Below are 21,623 nucleotides of genomic sequence, written 5' to 3'. Positions count from 1 at the left end.
CCCATTTCTGCCTCTGGATTACATTGTCAGGATGTGAAGCCTGGAACTGCTACAATTACATGAAGGTAGAATCCTACCACTTGCTCTCTGCTCATTATGTGACTAATACATTCCCTCTCAGTTTGAGGTTTAAGATTATTCTGTTAATTGCAGCTGACAGTTTTCTACCTGAGGTATCATTATTCCTTCATTCTCCATATAGGCCCTTATAATTCTAACATATGATCAAGATTCAGAATTATTATTCCAGGCCAGCAGGTCATAACCTTGGTTGCATATTAGACTTACCTAGGGTTTTTTAATGCTTATGCCCAGGCCCTGCTCCTACAGATTGTGATTTAATCAATCAAAGGTATGCCCTCAGCTTCTGGAGTGTTCAGTACTCCCCAGGTGATTACAATTACTATGTTAGCTGAGATTCTCTATAGTCCAAGCGTACTTTATAATATTGAGTGTGCGTGGAAATCCCCTGGGGGACTTCTAAACTACAGCTGATTCATCAGGACCGGGCCAGGGCTTGGCATTTGCTACTGATCTGAGGACCACAATCTGGTGAAAGGCACTAAGCTGAGCTTTCAGGATCATCTCTCAAGACTGCATCACAGGATTGGACCACTTGAGGAGCTGCTGCCTTCCCTCAGTCAGGAAGTTTCCATATCAGACATCTGCCCCCTGCAGCTGTCAGTGGCAGAACTTGGTACCTGTGCCATGATGCCCATTGTCAAAACACTGCCTACCTCTCTGCTCAGCAACTCAGTTCTGAATCAAAATCTTACCCTGCTTGGTGGATCCTGAAATCACACCCTAAATCCTCCTGCAATAATGCCTAGGAAATGTCATTTTTAGCTTCTCAGACTCAGCACACTGGTGAGAGGTTGAAAAAAGTGTTGAATGAGCCCCTTGTCAGGAACCACCACAGTGCCAGAAGAGTCACTCTAATTTACTGGAGCCCCAAATCCCACCATTTGAAAGTAATTTCTCAAGACTAACTATTTTTTTGTATATTTTTTATTGGAGTTTGATTTGCCAACATATAGCATAACACCCAGTGCTCGTCCCATCAAGTGCCCCCCTCAGAGCCCGTCAGCCATTCACCCCCACCCCCCGCCCTCCTTCCCTTCCACCACCCCTAGTTCGTTTCCCAGAGTTAGGAGTCTTCATGTTCTGTCTCCCTTTCTGATATTTCCCACACATTTCTTCTCCCTTCCCTTATATTCCCTTTCACTATTATTTATATTCCCCAAATAAATGAGAACATATAATGTTTGTCCTTCTCTGATTGACTTACTTCACTCAGCATAATACCCTCCAGTTCCATCCATGTTGAAGCAAATGGTGGGTATTTGTCGTTTCTAATGGCTGAGTAATATTCCATTGTATATATAGACCACAGCTTCTTGATCCATTCTTCTTTTGATGGACACTTAGGCTCCTTCCACAGTTTGGCTATTGTGGACATTGCTGCTATAAACATTGGGGTGCAGATGTCCTGCCGTTTCACTGCATCAGTATCTTTGGGGTAAATCCCCAGCAGTGCAATTGCTGGGTCATAGGGCAGGTCTATTTTTAACTCTTTGAGGAACCTCCACACCGTTTTCCAGAGTGGCTGGCTGCACCAGTTCACATTCCCACCAACAGTGCAAGGGGGTTCCCCTTTCTCCACATCCTCTCCAACATTTGTTGTTTCCTGTCTTGTTAATTTTCACCATTCTCACTGGTGTGAGGTGGTATCTCATTGTGGTTTTGATTTGTATTTCCCTGATGGCAAGTGATGCAGAGCATTTTCTCATGTGCTTGTTGGCCATGTGTATGTCTTCTTTGGTGAAATTTCTGTTCATGTCTTTTGCCCATTTCATGATTGGATTGTTTGTTTCCTGGCTGTTGAGTTTAATAAGTTTTTTATAGATCTTGGATACTAGCCCTGTCTCTGATATGTCATTTGCAAATATCTCCTCCCATTCTGTAGGTTGTCTTTTAGTTTTGTTGACTGTTTCTTTTACTGTGCATAAGCTTTTTATCTTGATTAAGTACCAATGATTTATTTTGCGTTTGTTTCCCTTGCCTTCATAGATGTATCTTGCAAGAAGTTGCTGTGGCCGAGTTCAAAAAGGGTGTTGTCTGTGTTCTCCTCTAGGGTTTTGATGGATTCTTGTCTCACATTTAGATCATTCATCCATTTTGAGTTTATCTTTGTGTATGGTGTAAGAGAATGGTCTAGTTTCATTCTTCTGCACGTGCCTGTCCAATTTTTCCAGCACCATTTATTGAAAAGACTGTCCTTTTTCCAGTGGATAGTCTTTTCTGCTTTATCAAATATTAGTTGACCATAGAGTTGAGGGCCCATTTCTGGGTTCTCTATTCTGTTTAACTGATCTGAAAGAAATTGAGGAAGACACAAAGAGATGGAAAAATATTCCATGCTCATGGATTGGAAGAATTAATATTGTGAAAATGTCAATGCTACCCAGGGCAATTTACACATTTAATACAGTCCCTATCAAAATACTATGGACTTTCTTCAGAAAGTTGGAACAAATCATCTTAAGGTTTGTGTGGAAACAGAAAACACCCCGAATAGCCAGGAGAACATTGAAAAAGAAAACCAGAGCTGGGGGCATCACAATGCCAGATTTCAGGTTGTACTACAAAACTGTGATCATCAAGACAGTGTGGTACTGGCACAGAAACAGACACATAGATCAAGATTAACTATTGTCAATGAAAGCACAAGCTTATCCATGGCAGCATGGTTTGTACTAGCAAAGGACCAGAAACAAACTTAGAAGACTGGTTGAATACTCACTGTATACTCCTGTAATGGAACCCACACAGCAGTTGGAAAAAAAAAAAACAAGGTAGCTTTCAAGGGACTGATAACTGAAGGATCTATAAGAGACACTAAAAAGTAAAATGTAAAAAAGCAAGATGCTACAATTTGTACTAAAAGGGGGAAAGGGAATTTATGTACATTTATATTAGCAGAGATTCTAAACACAAAACAGGGATCAGCTAGCAATTCATAGAGAGGAACTGGGCAGTTAGAGAATGCAGTGGGAGGGAGATTTTTCACCACATGCCCGGTTTAAACTTTTGGATTTTGTACCTATCATATAAATAAGTATAATCTGCTTTGTAAAAATAAAAACTAATCCAGTTTATAAAAACCCTATGCAAGATGTAACACAGGCATGCATGCTTTCATTCATGTGCTCAACAAAGACTATCTAGGGCCCACTCTAGTCCTTGTTCCCAGTTCTATGGAAGGACCATCGTACAGTCCCTCAGGCTATGAAGCCCCAGAATGCCAGTGTGATGGGTACAACTGTAGAGGTGGGTATGCAGTGCCTGAGGGCACTGAGGAGGGGTGATTGGTTCAGTCGGATGGGACCACAGGCAAGTTTGATCCAGAAGACATTATTTGAGCTGAGACTTGAGGGGAGGCATAGGCTTGTGTTTGATGGAGAACATTCTGGTCAAGGAGAACACCCCGAGGAAGGGCACAGTACACAGTATGCTTAATGATCACACACAGTACAGTCTGATCTAGCGATGGATATGCAAACAAGGTGGTGTATGTGTGTGTGCATGCATGCATGCACATACATGTGTTGCATCTCCATGAGCCTTTCCACCTCAGTGTGTGACAATGCACAAAGAAAATCTTCATGGGATGGCCCCTGACATCAGCAAGCATTGCATCTGAGCTTCCCAACTGTGGAGCAGTGGTCTATTCTTCTGACCGAATCCAGCTGGACATTGCCAAACAGAGCAAGTGGGCCTAGAAGGAGACCCAGCTGTGGTTGACACTGGTTTACCTAGTTACATGTTGAAGTGAGGGGGAAAAAAAAGGACTGACCATCTCTGTTCCTAAAATGCCATTGTGATATTTGGGGCTTTGTCTGAAGAAACAGGTTCACGCTTTGAAGGTATGGTGTGTCCCCCACCAGCACCTCCATGTCACCGCTGGGCTGAAGGAAGGCAGAACTCAACCTAGAGAAGTCTCTTTCTGCATTCTCTTACCTTCTCCTTCTTGGGATCCCCTTCTGCTGCAGGGAGTAAAGAGAGATCCAAGCAGTGATGTGGCAGTGGTCCAGATGAAAGACAAATGCACTCTGGAAAAGGTCTGGGGGATATAATAGAGGAGCACCATCTGCACTGAGCTTGGATGGGCAACAAGTCCTTGGTTGGGAATAGGAGGAGAATATCTGGATACAACATGAGTATCAGGAAAGGAGAGAGACAAGAAATAGTAAGCAGATGGAAAAAATGGAGGCATCTAGTGGGAGAAAAGGCCAAACAGATAGAACTCTGGGACAGAATGAAGTGATGCCCAGAGGCGGCACGTTAGTTCCCCAGCACTGCCAAAGCAAAGTGCCACAAAGTGGGCGGCTTAAAGCAAAAAAAATAATTTCCTCCAAGTTCTGGAGACCAGAAGTCTGAAATCAAGGTGTGGGCAGGGCTGTGCTCTCTCTGAAGCCTCTAGGGAAGAATCCCTCTCTGCCTTTCCTAGCTCCTGGTGGGCACTGTCAGTCCATTGTGTACCTTAGACACTCCAACCTCTGCCTTTGTCATCACATGGCAGTCTCTTCTTGTGTCAAAACTTCCCTCTTCTTATAAGGAAACCAGTCATTGGATTTAGGGTCCACCTTACTCCAGTTTGGCTTCATCTGAACTAGACTGCATTTGCAAAGATCTTATTTCCAAATAAGGTCACTTTCACAGGTACCAGAGACTAGGACTTCAACATATCTTTTGGGGGACAAAATTCAACCAATAATAGAGGGTAAATAAGATAAAGATGGTGGAGATTTTGTTCTGGAGGAATCCTGGGGCTGCCTGCAAGCTCAGAAGGAGAAAGTGATCTGCAAGGCCCTCTGAGGTCACTGCTGGGGAATTACACCAAGTGTCTGCCATGCCTGGGTCAGACTAGGGTCATAAGCAATGTGAAACAGTAAGATGAAATGTGAATTTCATCAAAAGGTAAATCCTACCCCTTTGAGTACAACTCTTATGCTATTTCCAGCTCCAAAAAGTCCTTATCCATGCTCTTCAGGGCACCTCACTTTTTATCTCTTTCTCCTCACCCTCCTCAATCACCCTCCCTGTTTCATGTGCAGTTCCCTCAGGCTTAATTCCTTGGCTAGCAAACTAATCATTGCCAATGGCACACATGGTTTCAGGCCTTGCCTCTGCCAACTGGCAGTTTGCTTCTTACTAGTAGCTTTCTGGAGGCATGACTCCTTGATACAGGGTAGAGATCAAGCCCAGTGGGACTTTGTCACATTCCTTCCTTCAATCACTTAGCATCTGTGAGACATGGGACCAGGTCCTTAGAGTAAGCCAGTTACTTGGGGATTGGCTTCCAAATCCATGGTGACTCGCTGACCTGGACAGAGCTCGTGGGTAACACAAAGTAGAAGCAAAGTTGCATAACCTCCTCATAAACAAGGGAAAATGTGGTGGCCTCAGGATTAGCAGGCCTGAGCTCTAGCCCACAGCTCTGCCTAGTTCCTGTATGATCTAGGGTGGGATTTCCTGTCCAAAAAACTCATTTTCATAACTATCTGTGTGAGCCACAGTAGCTGCCTTCTCCTCTCCGAGCCTCAATCTCTCCCTCCTTTCAATGGGGGAATAAATAGAACACAGCAAATGTCTCTTCTGAGTGTGACACGAATTAGTGATTTTTACAAGATGGTTTGACTCAAGCTATATTTTTAAAAACCCAGTCTGTGCTTGAACACATCAAATATTTTATTACTAGGTCTACAGTACATAACAAAGTAATTGTGTAATTAAGAGATAATGTCAATGCTGTAGAACAATGTTGACAAGATAATAGTGTTCTGAAACCACATAAATGCCAAAGCAAGTGAACAAATTTATAGGTGGAAAAACAAGTGGCAAATGATCCAAAGACCCTTTGTGGTCCAGGTTGGTCTACTTGCCTGATAGCTCAGTTTCCACTGTGCCATTTTGGCACTGCCCCAATAATACCCCCCAGGTCCTTGTGGTGTACCCCCCCAAGCATATAGATCAAATTGAAGAAATCAAGGTTATTCACAGTAACTAATCTTTATCATTCCACTTGCAGATTCTTAGAAACTTAGTCACATGGCTGTCGGGCCTGGAGGGCCCTGAGGACACTGGTTCAAATGTTCCAAGTGCCTCATCACTGCCAGGTAAGAAGGCTGAACTGCAGAATCAGGAAGGATTTTATCTCGGTAACTTTTGAGCTGGAAGGAGGTTGGGAGCCCTAGACTCTTTTCCCAGTCTTCCACTTTTCCTTACTCTATAACCAGAACACCTTACCTAGATTTGGTTTCTCAAGGGAGCAAGAAGGAGCTAGAGGTGGAGGAGGGTTGTGTGACCTTGAGACCCCAAAACTGCTGAACAGACAGAAGAGATAAGGTCATGCTAACTGGATTACCTAGGAAGATGGAAATCATGGGGGCAGAACAGTGAAGGCCATGAGTGGGGAGGAGGGTTTGTCTACAACCTTTTACAGCTTTGGGAAAGGCCACTCACTCCCACCATGGAGCAGTAAATAGGGCAAATAGTGAAGTGCTGGTTCATGGGAGGGAAAAAGTTAGACTGGTCTCATGGGCAAGGGAACATGGTGTGCTGCACAGAGTACTGGCTTTGGACAGAGCTGGGTAATTTGCTAGATGACAAAATAAAACATTAACTTCCCTTCTCTGGGCTACAGCCTCTGTACTTCTGAAATGAGGGTCATGAATCTGACTAGTAATGCCCAAACACCCTGAATGGAGGTGAATTTATTTTTCCAACTAGTTTCCTGGATGGTTGGGATGATGGGGGCTAGGTGCTTCATGAACTTCTGACTGACTTCCACAGATCTTATGAAACTGTCTGGTAGATTCACAATAGTTTTGATGAATTCCTGAATGCCAGGGCATGGGATCCTAGATATATTTGTGGAGTTGAGGGCCCCCTAACCCATGAAGGTAACATCAGGTGGATATGTAATCCCCTCACTTCTCTGTTGGACACAGAACCCAGGGATCAATGAGCTATAAGTCCAGAGAGATGTGAGTCCCCTTCTCTACATCTCCGATCTTTTGCACATGTTGTTTGTTCCACCTGGAACCCTCTTTCCCTCCAACTGAACACCTTTGGATTTAGCTACCTGGATACTATTAGGAAAGCTTTGCTGATTCCTCTGATCTGAGTTAATTAGTTTCCTTGTCACACTGAATTATTTATACTCTAACCTGTTGAGATTGTTTTCAGATTTGTCTCTCTAGTGAGATTTCTTGAGGGCAGAAACTGTCTCTTCACCTCTCTCAATTGGGTAATAAGCATGGTGTCTTCACAGAGTAAGAGCTCAGTACCTTCTGATAAGTGAGAGCCAGGAAATTCAAGGAAGAAGGAAGGAAGGAGTGAGAGAGAGAAAGAGAGAGAGAGAGAGAAGAGTAATAAAGAAAGGGAAAGCAATACCAATTTTCCCAGGCTTATTCATAGGTATGTAGTTTTGATTAGTTGCCATCATTGTGTAATCCACCTTTTCATCCTGTTTTTCATTTCTTATTAATCTGTAAGCATTTTCCATGTTGCTACACAATCCTCATAATTATCACTTTAATGGCTCCTTAATATCCCATCAGGTTGATGTGCCATAATTTACTTAACCATGTCCCTCTTTAGAACATAACCTTTTAAAACATTAAACAGGGAGCTTTACAAGGTTTTAAAATAGATGAGGGGGGTGGTTTCTTGGCAACGTGTGAAAAATTTCTGAGGCGCGTGCGCTCAGCAAATGAGGAGCTCTGGCCTGAGCAGGCCTTCGAGGAGCAGGGATGGGAGCCAGGGCCTGGGTCTGAGTGGACACTGAGGGCCAGGAAGGAAAAGGCAAAATGGGGTTTGCCCCAGCCCTCACCCTCCCTCGAGCTGCCAGTTTGTGCCTCAGCTCTGTTTTTGATGAAGGAGAAGCCATCACTAACCATGCTTGGGAAACGATCATCATAATAGTAAGCAATGTCTAATATAGATTGAGCTCTGCACTAAAAACTTTAAAAAATGTATCTCACTTAACCCTCACCACCAACCAATAGAGGAGGTGCCATTATTTTAGTCCTCATTTAGCAGCTAAAGACACCGAGACTCAGAGGTCACACAGCTAGTAAGTAGTGGTCCTGACCCCCAGCAGTCTGGCTCCAGGGTCCCTAATTGTCCTGACTTCTCCTTCCGTCTTCTGCGGCCTCTGTCACTCCATGATTCCAACTCCCCAAAGCTCCCTCTGCATGGCTTATTCAGGCCTGTCCTTTCTGGTTATATCTGGAGGCCTGGGAACTTCAAAACTTTTAGCAGTGACCTGGACAAGGGTTTAGGAGGTTTGCTGAATCTACTGCCTGTGGATGACTTGCAGCTGGAGAACAGGGACACTTGTGGTGGCAGGAGTGGACTCTGGCATCCAAGATTCAGTTAGTAGAGCACAGGCATCACCATCTGGGTTTGCAGCCTAGGCTCTGGTACTTATCAGCTACACAGCCTTGGGGCACTTTTAGCTCTCAAAGACCCAACTGCCTCATCCATCAAATGGAAAATAATATCTAATAATACCTACCTCCCAGGAGGTTGTAAGGGGACAAGATGATGATGTGTGAGGCACGGTGCTCAAGGATGGGTAGCTGCTTCTATTATCTCAACAGACCAGATAGGAGCCAGCTCAAATAAAATCACTTCCATAGGGTTAGAAGCAAACCATCCACTTCTATACAGTAAGACAGGAAAGAAAAATGTGAACACCAAGGGAAAGGGGTTCATTTTCCATCCTCTTCAAAGGTATGGTTGATAAGATCATGGTGGTAATCGTGATGATGGTGGTGGGGAAGCTGCTGCTGCTGATGGCATTCACTGAGTATTTATTGTGTGCCAGGCACCGTGCTACATATTAGCTCATTTCATCTTCAGGATCCCTATGAGGTGGAAATTATGATTATTCTCATTTCATAGATGAGAAAACTGAGTTGCAGTGAGGGTTGCATGGTGGCCTGTGACGTGCCTACCATCTGGCTGGGTAGACAGGAGCAGAACATCTAACATGAGCCCGCTCTGCTCTGCTCTGTGCTGGGCAGAGCTTCTTCTTGGAAGCTCACTTCAGTCTAGGGACCCTGGTAGTACAGAGAGGAAAAGGGAACCTCTGCTGGAGTGGGTTTGGAAATGAATGACCAAAATGAGTCCCTCTTTGAGGGGACTCTGAATAAATGTTCCATTAAAAAGACTTTGAGAGGCTCAGAATTGTCCCATCAGAGAAGAGGGGATGCAGGGAAGGGTTGGCAGCCCTCCTCAAGCACTGGGGCTCCCTTTCTGCTGCTGGTACCATGCCTGAGTCATATTATTCTCTAAAAACCCTCCACTTTGCGCAGCACATCACAGGCATTCGGTAAAAATTTGCTGAGGGAATGAATGAGAAAGAAAGGGGTCTGTGAGGTCCCAAGAGTCAAGGTCATACAATGTGTGGAGCTATAGGGACAGACACAGCAACCTCCATAAGGAGGACTTGTCGATTTGAAGGCCCAGTAGATGGATTACTTCAGTAGTTTGTTAGTGAATCTATGGTCACCAGATGATTCTAGTCAAGACTGGAACAACTGCCCAAGCAGGAGGCTGGCCATACATGGCAGGCTGTACCACAGGACTTTCAGGGTCCCTCCCAGATCTGGGGTTCTGGCAGTTATGTACCCACCAGCCTGCACCTAAAACTTACTCCTCATTTTCCATTCCTGAGCTGGAAAGGAACTGAGAAGCTGATAAGCCCCTTCCTGTGGCAGAGATAATAATAGAACATTAGCTGCGTGTTTAATGGTGAGCTCTTACAGCCTGATAATGTCTGAGCTTAACCCAGAGCCATACATCTTTAAAGCTGGCATGAAACCTGGAGGACACCTCATGGTGGATCACTTGGGGCCACAGGTGACCTTGAACACCTCGTTAACACCTGAAGATCTCACAGCAAGGAAAAGGCCACCTGTGAACACCAGGTCAGAGTTGAGGATAGGAGGGTAACTCTGGCAAGGAAGAGACCATGGCCCCCTCACAAACCCTATATGGGTGTCCTGGCCTTCCCTCTGTATGGACACCCTCAGTCATGAACCACTCAGGGCCCTCTACCCCATGCATGTGGGGCTTACGCTCTGATGTCAGCATAGGTGAGGATGAGCCATTCTGTGCTGGTTTCCCATTCAGTGAGGAAGGTGGCCTCTTATCTCACTGTGGATGCAAGAGAGAAATCCAGAGAGTTTGTTGCTCTATGCCAGAAGCTCACCATGCCAGACAGGTGAGCTGGAAGAGACAGGCCTAGTGAGGGGCAGAGGTGCAAATGAGGAGGGGGAGAAAGCAGAGATTGTGCTGGCCAGGGAGGGGCTGGTGGACCCAGGGCTGGAGGGGATGCAATTCCCTGGACAGGGATCAGGACCCAGGCTCCAATAGGGTAGAGGTACCGTGGTCTGAACATCACATCCAGGTAGACTCTGAGTGATAGGCAGGGGGCATGTGCAGCAAAAGAGAGTCTGGCAATGACCCCCACCCCCTCCAGAAGGAGGGAATGTGGAAAAAAATGCTGCCTAGGCCTGATCTGATGGAGAAGGAGCAATAGATCCTGAGAGACTCTGACTAAGAAAGGCTATGGAGCCGGTCCCAGGTGAGAGGGAGAGAGGAGACAGAAAAGATGAAGAGCAAACCCAGCCTGTCAACCTAGAGCCCCAGAAGGCCCATGAGGGAGCTGGAACTGGATCACATTTGGGACAAATGAATCTTAAAAAGTCAGAAATCCTCCAGTCCAGCCCCTCCTCCTCCACCAGGATGTTGAGACCCTGAGAGGTGGGGTGAGGGATAGGAGGGGCCAGCTTTCCGGTCGGTCCTCCCTCTTCTTTTTCTGTGCTGCGTAACAAATGGCCATGAACTGAGTGGCTTCAAACAACAGCCATTTACTACCTCACGGTTTCTGCAGGTCAGCAATCTGAGGGATCTAGGTGCCCAGATCCCTCACAAGGGATCTCACAAGGCCAACAGCAGGGCACTGGCCCACCGGGCTCTTATCTGAAGCTTTCAGGGAGAAATCCACTTCCAGGACCATTTAAGTTCTAGGCAGTACTTAGCTCCTTGCAGGATAGGATTAAGGAGCTCATTTCCTCACTAGTTGTCACTCAGGGGCTATTCTCAGTTCTTTCCATGTGGCCTCTCCACCTCCAAAGCCAGCAGTGGTGCTTCAGATCTTTCAAGGGCTTCAAATCTAACCTCCTCTCCCGCAGCCAGCCAGAGAAAACACTGTGATTTGAAAGGGCTCATGTGATTAGGTTAGGCCCATCCAGATGCTCTCCATCCTGAGCGTCAACTGACTAGTAGCCTTAATTACATTTCCAAAATCCCTTTGTCACATAATAGAATATGATCATGGGAACACCACAAGGTGGCAGCCAACATGGGGCCGTTGGAGAACTCTTCCTGCTACACCAGCTAAGTGGATAGATGATGGAGTGCAGGCAGTGGCGATGTGGGAAAGAGTAGGGGAGAGAGACAGTGGGGCTCCCAGCCAACCTGGAGCCATGGAAGCTGTGGAGCACTGATGCTCCCCAGAAAGAACTTACAAAGCTAGATAGCCTGTAACTAGGCTTTGTTTCCCCTGCCTCTGTCTCTCTGGATCCCCCCAAACTGAATTCATAAATGCCCCTTAAAACACATGTGAGTCCCAGGTCCACCCCACACTTCATGCCCCATCTGGCCAGGATGGAGTAGATGCAGCCCACACTGCTAGCCTCTTCAGAATCTGTGTGCTATGGGGCAGTCTGAGGGGCCTGAGGTTACCAAGTCTCCATGCACTGTGGCCACCCGTGCCATGCAGATCACCAGACACCTAGATTCCATTTAAGGGCACCCTCCAGAGTTCACCCAGCCCCTATAGCCCAGATCTCTTCCCAGAACCAGAGCTCCTTACCCTTTCCCAGGAGCAGGGCCTCCTTGCCAGACCTCCACTACTGGTTGGGATCCTGCCAACACAGACTCCAGGAGCAGTATGGCCTGTGTCTGATGACCTCCCACTCTGAATGCCCCTCACCTATAGAAGGGTGCCTGTGCTCACCTAGCAGGAGTGCCATGTGACCAACTCACCCAGTCCCCCATTGTGTCCTGCACTGATCTAGTGCCATCGTTTATCTGTGGTCTTCACCTATGGCAACTCTGATAAGCCACCAGAAGCTCTTTCTTCCACAGGAGAGGAAGGTACCACCTGCTCCACATTTCCCATCCTGAACTCTAAGCTTCAATAACCATAGAAGATTCTAAAACAATCCAGTGTGGTCTCTGCTACCCTGTGAGTAACCTGAGGGCAGAGACAGGGCCATGCCAAGATTCTGATGGAGACTTCAACCATTCACCTGCCGGATGCCAAAAGGGAAATGGTGGTACCTAGAAGCTGCCTCTTATTTGTTGGACCAGGTTGCCATAACCTGGTAGATTGATCAGATTCCATGACACTTGGAGTCTCTCCTTCTATTCCTCCATTTCTAAGAAAGAGAGTGGTGGTAGCTTCTAAGGATAAGGAAAAGCCATTAGTCTCATATTTCGTGTCCCAGAGCAAAGCAGTGGTGAGTCTGTGACTCGCTTCCCTCTTTTTTGCTGAGTCTCTATTTAGAGCCCATATCATGGAAATTAGTGAGAGTCCTGGCAGAGGGGTTTGGAAACGATAAAAGTTGGGGGGAGCAGAACTCTGACTCCTGCACTGAGTTCTGTTGGGTTGGCTCAGAACTCCAGGGGTGAGGTGGAGAGGGCACTGATGGAGCATGGAGTGGGCTCAGGAAGCTGATGTTCCAGGACAAGGAGCGAAATGTCATGCATTACCTCATGTGCCAACTTTTTAATGTTAAGGAAAAGAAAACCCTTATTCCTCTCTAATTAGGTTCAATTTATAGGAAAGCGACAGGCAAATCACCCTACCTTAACTGAGTTCACTGCAGCCACAGCCTCTGGGAGGAGGGGGATTTGGCAGCTGCTGGTGGGCTCATTGCTGCCATTCACAGCTGCTTAAGCAGCAGGTTGGGAAAGGGGTTGCTCTAGCTTAGTCTCTCTGGGTTCATCACCAAACATTTCTTGAAATGCTCCAGGAATCAGGCTGGAATTTATCATTCATTTGGGGCAAATAAGTCAAGCCAGTGAAAAGATTTGCTGCACCCACTGAGAATTTAATAGCACTAGAAATGGCCTTTCAGATACAATGGTATAAAACCTGAAGTTTTATAGAGAAAAAACTTAGATCGGCATGTTTGCCTAGACCACATGTGCACTCTAGGAGGCATCCTTCAAACACCAAGTGGAAGTCCCCTTACAAACTTGCTCACAACTTGGCTCTGTTGTCTGTGTGACTGTCTATTTCACGCTCATCCTCTCTGACTGCAAGCCCCATGAAGCAAGGATGATTTCTCCCCTTCAACATGGACCCCATCATGAACTTAGTCCCCAACACAGGAAGCATTTATGTAATAATGGTCAAATAAATGAATGAAGGGATAAAGTTTCTCTTTAAAGCAGAATAGAGGGATCCCTGGGTGGCGCAGCGGTTTAGCGCCTGCCTTTGGCCCAGGGCGCGATCCTGGAGACCCGGGATCGAATCCCACGTCAGGCTCCCGGTGCATGGAGCCTGCTTCTCCCTCTGCCTGTGTCTCTGCCTCTCTCTCTCTCTCTCTGTGACTATCATAAATAAATAAAAATTTATAAAAAAAATAAAGCAGAATAGAAAACCAGAGTCATAATTGATAGTATTTGAAATGATGGGAAACTACCCATCACACTTAGACATTGATATTTCTCTAGCTCTTGCTCAAAGCTATCTTACAAATGTTAGAGAACAGGTAATATGTTTTAATCCAAGAGCTGATTTCTATAGAAAGGTGCAATAGCTTATAATCATGTGCTATTAGATCTGAGATGCTGACAACCCTTTTGAGAACCCAAATCACTGGGACAAGTGAGCTCAACCCAGTTCCAAAGGCATGGCACCCAAGGAAGGAACAGCAAATGTCAAGCCAATACTGTCTAGCTCTTCAGGGTTGGGGAGACCCATCCAGGTTTTCAGTAGCAGTACCAAGCTCGGGGAAGCTGGCCTTTGCTGAAATAGGAGTGCACTCTCATAAGTGGGACCTGGCAGTGAGCCCTCTCACTGCTGGCTCTTGCAAGAACTGACCTACAACCTTAGCCTGGGTGTGGGACATTGCTAAAGAATTGCAGCATTAAGGAGGAAGTCCTTTCCATCCCATTCACAGGGTATTAAGGACATTTTCCCCTTTTCCTTTTCTAGCAAAGACTTTTTCTTCAAAGGACTCAGAGGGAAGCAAAATTTTCAGTAGAAGTGAGTGACAGAGGATTCCCAGCCACTCTAAAGATCATAATGATACACATTCATCTCACTTCCTGACCCTTTTGACAGGCCAGCTGAGTTACTTAATATTCTAATATCCTGAATCCCTTGCTCAGAGAATCTCATTTGTTTATATAAAAGGAAAATTAAAGCCATACAGGAGACTTCATAAGAAATTACTGGAGTTGAGTTAGATTTGAAGCAGGACACCCACGACCAATACTCCCTCCTCCAACAAATTAAAAACCAACACAGCCCCATAAAAATGAGCTTTCCTGATTATTTTCACCCAAAAGAAAATGTCAACACTATGGCTATTGAACCTCTCCTCCCCTATGTCCTTGCTCCATGCCCATGATAAATTAAACCTTTCTCAGCCTAGTCAGAAGCAGAGGTGTCCTGTGTTGCTCACCCTACAAGAAGGAGGTGTGATATAAAGATTAAGAGTATGCTCTCTTGATTCAGACTGCTAGGATGGGCTTCCCAGCACCATCTCTGACCCATGGTTGACCAGTTATTTTACCTCCTACAGGCTCAGTTTCCTCTTCTGTAAAATGGGAATAAAAATAATGGCACCCTACAAGCTGCTGTGGTGATGTGGTGATGATCCTTAGTAAGCCTTCAGCAATCATTAGCTATTATGAATTCCAAAATGTCCTGGCCCAAACCTTCTCCTTTCTGTTTCCAGACATGCTCGTTTCTCCTGCTTCTACGCTTCTGATCCTGCTCTTTTTGTTCTAACCAGAACACTCTTTTCCTTTTATCTACTTTACAGAGCAGCTAAATGCTTCCTTTGCCAGGAAACTCAACTTGATTTCCCCAGATGGAAGTATGTCTCCCTCCTCAGAAACGCCTCAGCACTCCATCTCTTCTTGTCTTAGTACACAAGTGCCTGGCTCAGGAGTCAGCCAGCCTGCTTGGGAATTCTGGCTCTACCTCTGCCCAGTCGATTGGTACTGGCAAGCGTTCACATCTGTGTGAACACTTGCCATTAAATAACAAAATTCAACCGAGTATATTTGAAGATCAAATTGGCTTTATCAAATGATTTCTGAATCAGACAGGCAGCACACCATTCAGCAACCCATCCATCCATCCAAGTAGAAAGGAGCTCCACAAAGCTCCTTTCCTATATATTCATAGGAAAGAAAGGTTTTTAAAGGCAGAAAAGAAGGTAGAAAAAGGAAATTAATGGCAGAGAATGTACAGTTGACCCTTGAACAATGCAGGGTTTACAGGCACTGACCCTCTCCCGTAGTTGCAAATCCACAAACTGACTGACTCTCCCAAAAACGTGCCAACTAATAGCCTGCTATTGATGAAAAAGCCTTATCTAAAACAATTAACACATATTTTGTATATAATATGTAATATATGCTGTATTCTTATAGTGAAGTAAGCTAGAGAAAACAATATTATTAATAAATTCATAAAGAAGAGAAAATACATTTATGGTACTATATTTATTTTTTTTAATCTGCATATGGGATGCCGGCTCAGCAGTTGAGCCTCTGCCTTTAGCTCAGGTCAGGATCCTTGGGTCCTGGGATTGAGTCCCACACTGGGCTTTTCATAGGGAACCTGCTTCTCCCTCTACCTGTGTCTCTGCGTCTCTGTGTCTCTCATGAATAAATAAATATATATAAAATCTTTTTTTAAAAATCTGCATATAAGTGGACCTACTCAAGGGTCCATTGCATTGTTTCAGGTAAGGTCACCCTCCTAAGGGTAATGGAAGGGCCTATTCAGTGGATTGCTTTGCTAGTGTTGATCAGACAATTCCATGTTGACTGGCTAAGGGTTACATTCCTATGGGGTTGAAACTGCAATGAGGTTAGGCTTTAAGTCTTGTTTGCTGACATCAGGTGACTCCATTTTGGGCCTGCTGCCTCCTTTTTTCACAGTGTAATGGGAATAATTATCATCAGCAACTACAAGAAGGATTAAATGAGTCACAAAAAGCATTTAGCACAGTGCCTGTCACGTTGGAAAAAAAAAATTCTCTGGGTTTTTGCTATCCTTGTTACCACTGTGTCATTGTTCTGCCTCTCGTTTGCAGGTGTCTCAAGCATAGCAGGGTATTTATGTCTGTCCCACATGAGGTCTTACAGATGTTATTAAAGTGACCATGCATCCCAGTTAGCCTGTTATCCCAGCATAGATACTAATAGTGACTACTTTCACCCTAAAAAATGCCACTGTTTAGCTGATACATGAGCCATTCTATGACACAGTTGGCAAATGTGTATTGAATAAGTGAAGGAAGGTATGAATGAGGCTTGTTGACAAGATCCCATGGCTCAGTTAGTTACTCCCCTCACTCCAGACTCAGGGCCGTCAGAACACTCCTTTGCATTCGCCCTCCTGTGACCTCCAAGCCTCCTGTGCCCTTGACCTGACCCTGGCACTTTGGACTGCTCCACTCCATCAGTATATTTTAATTAGTTTTCTCTTTCTCTGCTACCCTTCTTTTTCTCTTGTCATCTGCACACCTGAAAGCCCATATGAACTCATTCATGCTGAGATAATAATATATAATAATTTAATGTGAGGGGTAAAAAAGAGTTTTTAGTTTAACATGAAACAATGCTTTAATCCCAAAAGATGAAAAATTTGGCATCAGAAATAAACTATTACAGGGATGGCCATTTTCCAGCAGAAGCCACCATTAACCTCCATGGAACCCTTTTTTGATTTGTATTTATTTTCTAAGGCAGGATGTGGCTGTCTACCCCTATCACCCCTCTGTCCCTCCCAAGCCTCACCTCTGGTGGGATTGGGGTCTTTTGGCCTAATGACATATGAGCATGAGTCTCAGGAACTACACTCTAAAGAGTGTGATGATGAGCTAGGGGACAAGGACTTGCTGGAATATATTCAAGGATAAGTGACAACTGAAATCTGGACCTGGGGGACAGTGCTTGAAGAGGGAGATCCCAGGGAAGTTGGGGTTTCCAGGTGCCCACCTGGAGATGGAAAGGTAACACAGGAGAAGGGTAAAGACCTGTTTCACTATGATCCAGATTCCTGGTGTAATTCTGCTCTGCCAGGAGTAAGATGAATTTCCAAGATCTGGGCAGCCCAGCTGGCTCAGCGGTTTAGCGCCACCTTCAGCCCAAGGCCTGATCCTGGAGACCCAGGATCAAGTCCCACATCAGGCTCCCTGCATGGAGCCTGCTTTTCCCTCTGCCTGTGTCTCTGCCTCTCTCTGTCTCTCTGTCTCTCTGTCTCTCTCTCTCTCTCTCATGAATAAATAAATAAAATCTTAAAAAATTCCAAGATCTAGTGGCAGAATTAAATATACATACCCACTTCTTCTGCAAACTTGATAGTGTATAGTATATACAAAGCACTGGGGGATCCCTGGGTGGCACAGCGGTTTGGCGCCTGCCTTTGGCCCGGGGTGCGATCCTGGAGACCTGGGATCAAATCCCACGTCGGGTTCCCGGTGCATGGAGCCTGCTTCTCCCTCTGCCTGTGTCTCTGCCTCTCTCTCTCTCTCTGTGACTATCATAAATAAATAAAAATTAAAAAATATATAAAAAAAAGCACTGGGTGAGGCTTTAGGGTAGGAGATGGTGGGTAATGGACATTAGTGTGGCGGAAGGAAGGAAGGAAGGAAGGAAGGAAGGAAGGAAGGAAGGAAGGAAAAAAGATAGATATGGCCTCCTTTCCCCAAGGCCCTTATGAATTAGCTGAGTAAGTGGAGCAGAAACAAGATGAGGATCTGCTGGTGTCACATATGGAATGAGGATGGAAATAGCACCAGGATTCCAAGTCGCCAGGGTGAAAGACTGGGAGGGACTTTAGGTATTGCCAGCATTCTTAGAGTGCTGGTAGGAAGTGATGGCCTCCTAGTTTGGGACACAGGAGAACAGGCCTGGTGGAGGAGACCCTTGTTGACCTCATTCTAAAAACAGGAACAGACATAGAGTATGATCCAATGTTCACTCCACCCCAGCTTTCCCAAGAAAGAGACACTGTGAAGATTAAGTCTACTGTCAGTTTTAAAGGAGGCAAGCCCTGTTCCAAATTAACAGAGCAATTAACCTGTAGAGCCACAGAAACACACACAACCTGGCAACTTTCAAAGCATGTAATTTATCCAATTAAACATTTTATGCCACTGTTAGCTACATAGAGTTAGTGTATTAGTAACCCAAAAGGTCTCTAATTCCTAGGCCTTTAGGATTTTTCATCTTTCTGCCATGGTATATCTGCCTATGCAATTATCTTATCCAAAGCATACTATGTGATAAAATTATATGGAAGTTTATTTAACTCCATTTCTGTTCTATGGTCTATATACTGCTCACAGTTTACATAAGATGCTTAGAAATTATGTTGAGCTTTTTTTTTTTTTGCAGTTGTATTCCTTTATTTGATAATCAGCAATTAGTTCTCATCCACATTAACAATCTGTATATTTTTGAAAGTGGTGACAGGTATATAGGTAACCAAAGTAGAGAGCTTGTTTGGTGGATCTTCATCCCCCTTATGTTTTTTGACAACTGCACATGAATACGATATGGAACATTCCTTATTTCTTTAGGCCTGACAGTTTTGTTGAGCCTGGTGTCAACATGCACATCTGGAGTTCCCATCTCCTTCATGGCAAACTTCCAGATCTCGTTGAGTGCCCAAGGGGCATGCTTCTCCAGAAACCCACACCATAGATGCACTTGTGTCAATGGTGTATTCTCTGGTCACTGCCTCATTAATGGCAGGATGGCCCTTCTTGACACCCTTCTTTGCATGAGCCATTCTGCTGGGCCCTGGTGGAAAGCGGTGTCCCAGCTTTTAATAAAGCCTCCTTCCTTTCTTCTCCTCATATACTCATTAAGAACCTGTTAACACCCTCTTGTCTATGAATTTTTACTTGACAACCCAATACACGATGACTTCCCCCAAGATCCTACCTCCACCTAACTCACTTGACATTTGCCTCATATTTTGTCTTGCACCTAGTAGAGCACAAACTCACTGAGGGGAAGGAGTAAGTCTTCTATTTCTGATTATCACTTGTGAGTCTGACAGAATGCTTGGTACCTAATGGACCTAATGGACTTGTGAAATTTCAGCTCAATCCATAATAGGTAGGTGCCGATCCACTAAACGTTGGGTGGCAGCCATGCATTTGAGCAAGGGCACAAGTTTTACAAACTAAGCGTACCTCTTCAAGCAGCCCAACCCAATCAAATCTGTGGACAAGGAATGGCATTTAGGTTTATATCACTTAGAAACTTTCAGGTGGCAGAAAACCTAATTCAAATAGCTTAAATAAAAGACAAGATTAATTATTCAGATAATCACAAAACCCAGGGATAGTTTGGCTTTAGGTGTATTTGAATTCAGAGCTCAAATTATATCGTTAAACAAGATTTTCCCAATATCTCAACCTTATCTTTTCACATTTTGGCTTTGCTTCTAGTCTCTTCCTGCTAACATGATGACAATGGTGACAGCTTCAAACCTAATGATGTCTCAGCCAATGAAAAAGAGTATCACCATCTACCCCAAATGTCTCATGGAATCTCATCAGCTCTGATTTGCTTACATGTCAGTCCCCAGACCAATCATAAGAGCCATGGGAATGCAGTATGCTAAGTAGCTTAAGCCTAGATCATATGCTGAACTCCTACAGCCCAAGAATCTATGCTTTTAATGAGCTATCCATGTTTTTCTATTATACATTACAATTTGGGAATTGTTGGTCTAGGGCCAGGTCACATGAGTAGATACCCAAGAGAGTGGAGAAGATCTTTGGAGGTGGGAAGTATGGATAGTATATTGGCTCAGACATCCATATAGATATGGAGTTGCTTAAAATGGTGACGTTTTGGGGTGGAGGGGTAGGGTGGGCAATGGAGGACTGTCAGCCAGAGGTCTTTCCTGCCAAAGAGCAACTTTCATTTAGTAAGACTCAAAGATGGTTTGAGACTTTGGTTTCCCACTTGGCCTATCTGACTCAAAGTCATGGACTTGTGAAATTTCAGCTTTAGAAAAGTTTTTAAGGATCATGTAATCCAAACCCAATCACCATTTGATCCCCAAGCACCCTAGATGTCATCCCTCACCAACTGGTCATGCAGCCACTGCATAAGTACTTCCCCTAATGGAGTAGTCTTCCCTACTCAAAACAGCCAAACCATCTCCTCACATCTATTCTTAATTTTTTTAAATCTATTTGGCAAAAGTCTGTCTCTTGATAAATTCTTCCATCAGCCCTGATTGTCTCTCTTGGAAAGATATAGGACATATCTATTCCTTGTTGCAAAAGACAGCCCTTTGCACATGGTGTTTGAAGATATTTATATACCAGCCTCCAGCCTTAGGATAAGCAGCCTGGGCGCTGTCTGTTCTACCTCAGGTGACATGGAATCTTACCCTCTTACTCTCTTGGCTGCCCTCCCTCCTGAAGATACTCTACTTGATCTGTCCTTCTTTCTTAAAGTATGATGCTCAGAACTCAACAACACTCCAATACTGATCTAAGGAGAAAACAGACTATTGTCTCATTCTAGACACTACACTTTCATTGCTATGTCTTAGCATTGCTGTAACTATTCTAGCAACCACCTCTCAGTGTTTACTCACAGTGGGTTTTCTCCTAATCCTCCCAACTTAGACTTATACAGCCAAGATACATCTCTTCATCATATACCCTGCGGAGGTTTTGTGAACCCAAGTTTATGATCTTAGGGATAATAAGCAAATTTCAGGCAGAAAGAATAAACAATTCTATTACTGCTGCCTACTCATTAATAATTGTAGTCTTTTAAATAACACATAAGGACTTAAAAAATAAATTTCAACAAACATCAAGCACTTACCACATACCAGTATTGAGAACATGATGATGAATAAGGGGAAAAAAATGCTTGCTTTTGGTGAGGTTCACATTCAGGTCAAGGAAATAGAACTCAACAACCAACCCTAGCAGTGGGTGCAGTTAGCATGGTAATGGTATGTACAAATTGTCCTCCCACTGCAGGGGGACTGTGGGGCCTTACCCAAGAGCTGACATCATAGCTGGATTTGGAAAGGCATGTCTAATTTCTGCAGTCAGCAAAGGAGAAGCCAGATATTCCAGGAAGCAAGAGCAGTGTGTGAATGTCTACAAGGATAAACATGATGCATGCTCCTGGAGCTGGGGTTCAGCCTGGGTGGTTGGGATCTATAGGAATAGGGGGTGGGGAGGTAGGCTGGAAAGTCAGGTTCCAGCTCAATCATGAGAGCCTGGAGTCCGCATTTT

At 44.7% G+C, this 21,623-nt stretch overlaps 1 long non-coding RNA gene across 2 annotated transcripts; it reads right to left on the bottom strand.

Annotated features, from left to right (window-relative positions):
- Window positions 1-1,135: 1,135 nt before the first annotated feature.
- On the bottom strand, window positions 1,136-21,327 carry LOC140636340 (uncharacterized). 2 transcript variants are annotated; one of them, XR_012033610.1, is made up of 3 exons: window positions 21,202-21,327; window positions 4,021-4,205; window positions 1,136-2,373 (listed from the first exon to the last, which is right to left on the bottom strand). It is a non-coding gene; the product is annotated as an uncharacterized lncRNA (long non-coding RNA). The 2 variants fall into 2 exon arrangements; XR_012033611.1 differs by having other exon boundaries at window positions 21,209-21,319.
- Window positions 21,328-21,623: the final 296 nt, after the last annotated feature.

The sequence above is a fragment of the Canis lupus genome, chromosome 7, assembly GCF_048164855.1.
Source record: "Canis lupus baileyi chromosome 7, mCanLup2.hap1, whole genome shotgun sequence".
NCBI classification, from domain to species: domain Eukaryota; kingdom Metazoa; phylum Chordata; class Mammalia; order Carnivora; family Canidae; genus Canis; species Canis lupus.
This window is presented reverse-complemented; position numbering and strand designations above follow the sequence as displayed.